Genomic DNA, 8,900 nt, shown 5'->3' with positions numbered 1-8,900 from the left:
ACAACAATTTCTTGTAACTTCGTCACCGATTCCTACAAAATAATTTCTTGTAAGTTGGTCTCCCATTCCTATATAAATCTTGGTCACCCATCATGTTGGTCGGATAATAATCATGAATCCGATGGAAAAAAGTAAAAAAAACAACAATTTCTTGTAACTTCGTCACCCATTCCTACAAAATAATTTCTTGTAAGTTGGTCTCCCATTCCTATATAAATCTTGGTCACCCATCATGTTGGTCGGATAATAATCATGAATGAAGTCCAAGCATGTAGGAGTAACCACCGTGGTGACTTCACATAAATTAATTTACTCCGTACTTTATCAATCAATTTGTTCCACACATATTATTTCACGTTGGGATCTCAATAAACAATCAGCTTGGACTTGTAGTCCAGGCAAGCTTGACCTGTTTTGACTCCATGTCCTTATGCGGAATCGTTACTAATGCTGCCTCATCTCGTAATCGCACGTTATCTCCGGACTATTTTTTTCATAGCCATCCCTTTCTCTTTTCTCCCTTCCTCATGCTTTTCTCTCTTTCTCTCCTTCCTTCCCTTTCTATCTCTCTCTTTCTCCTAATAGTTCGTCATTAACATAATTTTCTGTCCTATGGTTTCTGGAGTACCTTTCTACCTATTCATAAAAAGGCCTAGAGCAAGAGAGAAAGAAGAGAGAGATGAGGAAAGATAAAAGAGAACAAGCAGGGTCCGCCCCTCCGGGAATTTTTCAGCCCGTAGTGATTAGAGAAAATCAGTACCTATGTACCTACCTATTCAGTTTATCCTTTTCTTCCCCTTCCTTCTTCTCTTTTCTCCCTCCCCTCAAGTGACAGTTACAAATCATAGTGACGTTGCAGTGTGAATGAGATTAGATATGCCTTTGTTTACACAACACTTTTGTTTTTCGACAAAAAGGGGGAGGAGGTGGTAATGATGAGACAATGGTATTAGGAAGAGAGCGTTGGGGAGGAGGGTTGAATAAGGTACCCTTGAGCAAGTCAAACACTACTTCAAGTTTAGTAAAAGTAATTTTAAAATACAACAGCCATCTCTACAGATACCTATTTCAAACACTTCTAAAGAAATTTCGAAAAGTGTTAGGAAAGAGGAACGTGTATAGTTTAGGTTAGGTAAGTGAAAAAATAGTTGGTACCTACCTAAGTAGCTGAGTACGAATTGGCCGTGCCTATGTACATAATTCATAACTGGCATAAACTAGAAAATCAGCTGGTAGCAAAGAGGAAGCAGGTTATGATGGGAATATCAGTATCCTCAATATACTGAAGACCTACAAGTGACAAGAAAGTTCCCTATACTACGGATATTATACCCAATACATATGCACGGTACATGATGTATGGGTCATTATCTCTTGCATATCAACCACGTACAAGCCATTTCCAGTATTGCACACATACACACCTTGGCCGATAACACCAGAAGAATCGTAAAACCAATCAGGAATCATCACCACGAAAGAATTTATTGATAATAATGCACGAACTACAATCAAAACAGTTACCCAGGCCAACAAACACGAGAAAAAAACGAACATAAATAGAGAGATAATAAAAACGAATGAACATGTAAAAAGAAACCAATATTCTATTTCCAATCAATGCTCAGCATCTGAGGTATGCCTGAGAAAACATTACCCATGCAACAGAAGTCGACATTATAGCAAGGGCAAGTACCCCAGCACATATCTCACATCTAATAGTCAAGCAGATGCTGCTGGTTACAACACAGCTTTTGTTTTTCAGAGAATAGAGAGTATAGTCTGAGCACTGGAAAGAAGATGATTTAGAGAGAGTATGCTAAGAGAAGTTTGGTGCTCCAAAATCCAATTTTCACCATCGAATGACCGAGGTCAGTTCCCATATTTCCTACAAAGGTCTTCTAAATCTAAAGTGTCGTAAAATTCGATCTACATAGCTACCTTTCCCACAGCAGAATACTTTAAATTGCAAAACACTCCCATATAATTCAATCGGTACACATGTTCAAAACATGAAATTGAAATCCAATAATTAAAAACAATAACTTAAAAGCTTTAAACCATGTCAAACAACAAACAAGGACACATTAGCCAACAATAGCTACCCAAGAAATGCATTAAAAGAAACACCAGCAATAAATAAAGCATTGAAACATCAACAACAATCTCTTTCGCATCTTGGTAACTACTGGAGTATAGCGTGAAATATTGAAAAACTTTAAATAGAAAATACATTAAGAAATAATTATGTATTCACAAGTCATGAAATGTATGTACCAAGAGAGAAACGAAAAACTGCATTCTATAAAGCCAATTAAAATATATTTTAATACAATAAAAATAAATATGTATAAAAAACATATGCTGACTTGTTACATTAGACAATGGCTCAAAAGTTTGGATACAGGACAAGACCGTTAGGAGTAGAGCTTACTTACTTATCAGTACTTCAGTACTACTGATTTGAACAGAGGCGAGAAGTAAGCTAATGTACAAAGCCAATTCATTTTTTGACATTTCACCAAAAGTTTAATAAAAAGTCTCAAGTTCTCAAAAAACTCTATCGTTCCTATCTTACTTTCGGAACCAACTGAAAAGACCTACTCAATTCAGTCTGACTTTTTACTTGGTCTCCAAAACCAGAGTGTTATCAAACAACCAATCTGGTAAAAATATATTCCGAGATAAATTATATTTTTAACCAGACTAATTACGACTCTTGTTCGAAAACAGATTAAACCCATTAGCGGACCATTTGGTTGCTAATTTAGAATCCTCGACATCTCCAGACATTCACCAGACTGATGGCTACTTCCACAGGCCAACCAAATCCACCCAATTAATTTAATTACCAATACATGTAGTCAGATTTATTGGGAATTCTTCGCCAAAATTTTTTGGTTCTCGATTACCTTGAAAGGTTTGCATTAACTAACACAAGTGCTGGTGTTTCTTGGACTACCAGATTGTTGGAAGCTCTGATAGAAATGCCATTAGAGCACCCTATGACAGTCACGACTACTCTATGTGTAGATTACAACAGTACTACTTTGCAGCAGCGGTTATTAATGTCTTATTTTACATGTTTTATTGTTTCTGTATCGTTCATATGTACAGGGTATCTAAGTTCCCAGTGATTATGAATGTACTGTGTGTGTAGGTATAACTTACTTTACATTATCATAGAGACGTGACCATCGCGTCGGGAACTTGAACGTTCACGTCAGAAGCGAATCATGGGAACAAACATATTCAATCTTGTTGGTTTTTATGTCTTCAAAACTCACATTTACTTTCTCAGTTTTTCTTTGAATTTGGGGTGGAAAACTTTCCAGACTGAGGAGGATCAGCAAAAGGTTCTGGAAAGCCCATGTTTACTTGTTTACCTTACAACAAAAAGATCAAGAAAACGATCGACTTTCACATTTTTCAATCGCTTCTAATGCGACTTCTTCAATTATTTTCCTAACTGATCCTATATCCAACTGTATTTGGCCATATAAATATGTATAACCTATAATTCTATGCCATTAGAGTGTTTTACATTTTACATCCTAAAGAGCAAGAATGAGCACTTGTAGCTTGTATACATATCTGATTTGAGGTAGGTACAACTCGCAGTTCTAATACCTATCCACAATCCTACAGATTATACGCTCTTTCTATCATACATTCCCTACGTGGCGTATCCGAACACATCTCAGGAACGCGAAACACGAAAGCCTACAGTGCCAGGTGTTGGAAACTATTGTCGGCAATGCCATCTTAATGTGGGAGCAAACACCGCACTGGATTAAAGTTTATTTTCATCTTGCCAAGTAAAAAACAACTACTTAATGAACCGCCGCGCGCAAAAAACACGATCTCACAGAATTTTGAAATTTATTTGTTTTAATTCCTGCCACTTAAGAGATGGATTCCAGACCGAAATGTCAATGCAATTATTGCAATCAGCTTGTTATCCAGTGATACTCTCATGGTAGCGGTAATACCAACGTACTGTTGTAGCTATGTGCAAGTAATTTGGTCTCTGGTCTGTGTCATTCGAAACTTACTTCTGTCTTTGTGTCTTACCGAAGTCAACTACTTGACTAAACATTTGTACAAACAAAAAAATCTTCGATTGTTGGTAGGTCAGTACCTCTACATGTATTTCTGAAATGATTTAGAAAACAGGTAGCTCACCATTGTTTTCACACGGAGCTGACAGTAGTACCCAGCCAGGGAAATTTTCCTAGGTGCTGGAACTCTGCTCTTTCCAGCTAGACAAGCTATAGTAGTATCCAGGTAAGCTACAACAATATAACATAGTCAGCGTTATCATTTCTCGACGCTAATTCATCATTATACAAAACCAAAACTTACACACACAAGAGTAGAAAACTTTTCCAACTTTGCCTCGTTTCAAACAATAAGCGGAAAACAAGGAAAGCGAAAAAACACCCATCATACATACGAGTAGGTAGTAGGTAGAGAGGGGGAAAGAGGAAAAGTTCAAAAAAGCTCAACAAAACAGAGTATAAATAGGTACGAACTAAAAGGAAAGTAGCAAAGACTTTCTGCTGATAATGGAAAAGGTTATAAATTTTCATTACCCTACTCAATGACTTTTAACTAAGAGACTTGTGTCAGATAAGACGACTTTTGTGTCGCTGATAAGGGACTTGACTTTTATTCTGTCGCTCTTCCCTACTTCACTTTTATGTTCACCGACTCCCTCTTATCTTTTATCAAAAGGTTTTGTCACCTTGCTATCACAATGTGACTTTGATGCATACCAGAGTTTTGTGGAGAGATAACGGGGTCCCTCGGCAGTAGTCATTGTTTGTGGTGCGCTTGCACTGAGTAAGTAATGAGCACTATGCCGCCCTGACCCTGGTTTTGAGATCAATCATTCGACAATTATTATTCTGATCGCAGAGCAATGCTATGTCCTGATTCAGCCAGCCTAGTTAGCTTGAAGGGTATCCCAAGTAGATAAGTTTCGTTCTTGGAACGACTGGATTTCTGTCTTCCTTCTCTCTTCGCTTTCAGGACGATAAGACCCTATCAGTTACAGTTCTCTCTATCGATGTACTTGATGCCCTCTCTACCAATCGCTGATGCCCATATCAAAGTAGGTACATACCTACCTACTTTGGTAGGAGGTACGCTAAACTTCCTCCCTGATTTGCTAACGGAATAATTTATTACCCATGTTATCCCATATTATTACCTATTGATATTGAAAACGGATCCGCTCATTTACTAGTAATGCCTATTGCCTATTGCCCATTCATATTTCTATGGATTTTTTCATTCATTACCCATTCATATTCATATGAAGACGGACCTTATTTCTTCGAATTGGCAGCAGATAGCACATCTCAGAAGCTGCGTATATGAAGGTCATAACTTGAAATTCAGCGTAGGCAGAAATGTCCACAATGCTTATCAAGTGAGATAATCAGGAAAAACATCCTCAAACTAATTGAACGTGTAATTGGCAACTAATATTATAACTTCAGGGACACACTATGCAAATTATGCTACACACTTTGCAAATGTCTTGGTTCGAGAAAAATCCAGCAAAAAAAAATCCGATGGAAAAAAGTAAAAAAAACAACAATTTCTTGTAACTTCGTCACCCATTCCTACAAAATAATTTCTTGTAAGTTGGTCTCCCATTCCTATATAAATCTTGGTCACCCATCATGTTGGTCGGATAATAATCATGAATGAAGTCCAAGCATGTAGGAGTAACCACCGTGGTGACTTCACATAAATTAATTTACTCCGTACTTTATCAATCAATTTGTTCCACACATATTATTTCACGTTGGGATCTCAATAAACAATCAGCTTGGACTTGTAGTCCAGGCAAGCTTGACCTGTTTTGACTCCATGTCCTTATGCGGAATCGTTACTAATGCTGCCTCATCTCGTAATCGCACGTTATCTCCGGACTATTTTTTTCATAGCCATCCCTTTCTCTTTTCTCCCTTCCTCATGCTTTTCTCTCTTTCTCTCCTTCCTTCCCTTTCTATCTCTCTCTTTCTCCTAATAGTTCGTCATTAACATAATTTTCTGTCCTATGGTTTCTGGAGTACCTTTCTACCTATTCATAAAAAGGCCTAGAGCAAGAGAGAAAGAAGAGAGAGATGAGGAAAGATAAAAGAGAAAAACAAGAGAAATAAAAGAGGGAGAGAAAAAGGGAGGAAGAGGCTGGAGAGAGACTTGTGCTGGCACCTTACACCCGAGAGAAAACGAAATAAAAGAGGGAGAGAAAAAGGGAGGAAGAGGCTGGAGAGAGACTTGTGCTGGCACCTTACACCCGAGAGAAAACAAAAATTCAATTAGTGAACATCGAAGAGTTATGCTTCCCCTTTCCCCGAGCATTAATTACAAGAAGTGTTGTGTGCATAATATTTTTTACACCAACACTTCTCGTTATTTCACACACCCAGATGCCAGCACAAAAGTAGATAAGGCAGGATCCGACGTGCCTTTTTTAGACTTTTTTCCACAAATCTTGTTTAGCCTTTTTTCCAACCTCTTCTTCCTCCTTCTCCTCCCCTTTCTTCTTCTCTTTTCTCCCTCCCTTCAAGTGACAGTTACAAATCATACTGACGTTGCAGTGTGAATGAGATTAGACATACAAGCCTTTGTTTACACAACACTTTTGTTTTTCGACAAAAAGGGGGAGAAGGGGAGGGTAAGAAAGAGGGAGGAGGTGGTAATAATGAGACAATGGTATTAGGAAGAGAGCGTTGGGAAGGAGGGCTGAATAAGGTACCCTTGAGCAAGTCACACACTACTTCAAGTTTAGTAAAAGTAATTTTAAAATACGACAGCCATCTCTACAGATACCTATTTCAAACACTTCAAAAGAAATTTCGAAAAGTGTTAGGAAAGAGGAACGTGTATAGTTTAGGTTAGGTAAGTGAAAAAATAGTTGGTACCTACCTAAGTAGCTGAGTACGAATTGGCCGTGCCTATGTACATAATTCATAACTGGCATAAACTAGAAAATCAGCTGGTAGCAAAGAGGAAGCAGGTTATGATGGGAATATCAGTATCCTCAATATACTGAAGACCTACAAGTGACAAGAAAGTTCCCTATACTACGGATATTATACCCAATACATATGCACGGTACATGATGTATGGGTCATTATCTCTTGCATATCAACCACGTACAAGCCATTTCCAGTATTGCACACATACACACCTTGGCCGATAACACCAGAAGAGTTCCCTATACTACGGATATTATACCCAATACATATGCGCGGTACATGATGTATGGCTGTATGGGTCATTATCTCTTGCATATCAACCACGTACAAGCCATTTCCAGTATTGCACACATACACACCTTGGCCGATAACACCAGAAGAATCGTAAAACCAATCAGGAATCATCACCACGAAAGAATTTATTGATAATAATGCACGAACTACAATCAAAACAGTTACCCAGGCCAACAAACACGAGAAAAAAACGAACATAAATAGAGAGATAATAAAAACGAATGAACATGTAAAAAGAAACCAATATTCTATTTCCAATCAATGCTCAGCATCTGAGGTATGCCTGAGAAAACATTACCCATGCAACAGAAGTCGACATTATAGCAAGGGCAAGTACCCCAGCACATATCTCACATCTAATAGTCAAGCAGATGCTGCTGGTTACAACACAGCTTTTGTTTTTCAGAGAATAGAGAGTATAGTCTGAGCACTGGAAAGAAGATGGTTTAGAGAGAATATGCTAAGAGAAGTTTGGTGCTCCAAGCTCCAATTTTCACCATCGAATGACCGAGATACAGTTCCCACATTTCCTACAAAGTTCTTCTAATCCTTGTCGTAAAATTCGATCTAGCTACTTTTCCCACAGCAGAAGACTTTAAATTGCAAAACACTCCCAAAACATGAAATTGAAATCCAATAATTAAAAACAATAACTTAAAAGCTTTAAACCATGTCAAACAACAAACAAGGACACATTAGCCATATTCTGTACATTCGAGACAATTTGGAACATAAACATTTATCACTAGGTACTTTGGTCATAATTATGTAAGTAGGAACATCAATAACTTACATAGTACTTAGGTACTTCCTTACAAGTATATCCAAGTTTCTAGTGATTACCCTACCAAATTTCACCTTTAAATTTTCCTAGGAAATCAAACTTAAGGTTGTATGTATTTTCGTGTAGAAGGATGTAGGTGCAAAAATGACACATCCACTAATTATTAAACGAAAAAAGCGAGTTTCATGTTTTAACTCTTTGTCTGTCTGTCTGTCTGTCTGTCTGTCTGTCTGTCTGTCTGTCTGTCTGTCTGTCTGTCTGTCTGTCTGTTTCACCATAACTCTCGGTTGGACCGATTTTAATCAAATTTGGTAAAAATGTTCCACTTAAAACAGAAATTTTCTCATTTTACCTACTTTGAGTCCGACTATGGTCCGGGGCTTTGTGGGCCCGTAAAAACCATTGAGATGTTCGTTTCTCCATAACTTTCGAACGGCTTATCCGATTTGGATGAAATTTTGCAACATATTTAACACCTATAGAACATTTGCCAGTTTGATTTTAGGGTCGATAGGATCTATGGAGACACCATAGGGGCCCTTTTCCTGAGAGTAATTCACAGTTCATTGGACCACTAGTAATTTTAGAGGTGCAAATGGCACATCCACTAATACGTTCATAATGAACCTTGGGGAGAATAACAATACATATTAAATTAAAAATAATGCATAAGGATTATTAAATTTATATTGTTTTAGTTATGTACATTAATTTAGTTATTTACCTTTTTTTGAAGAGAAATGAACAGGTCCTTAATCCTTTAATGCGAATTGCGTCTTTAGTTGGTAATCCAGATATTGATAATCCAATAATATCACTCACTA

This window comes from Diaphorina citri, unplaced genomic scaffold (assembly GCF_000475195.1).
Source record: "Diaphorina citri unplaced genomic scaffold, Diaci psyllid genome assembly version 1.1 scaffold307, whole genome shotgun sequence".
Classification (NCBI taxonomy): domain Eukaryota; kingdom Metazoa; phylum Arthropoda; class Insecta; order Hemiptera; family Psyllidae; genus Diaphorina; species Diaphorina citri.
Note: the sequence above shows the minus strand (reverse complement) of the source record.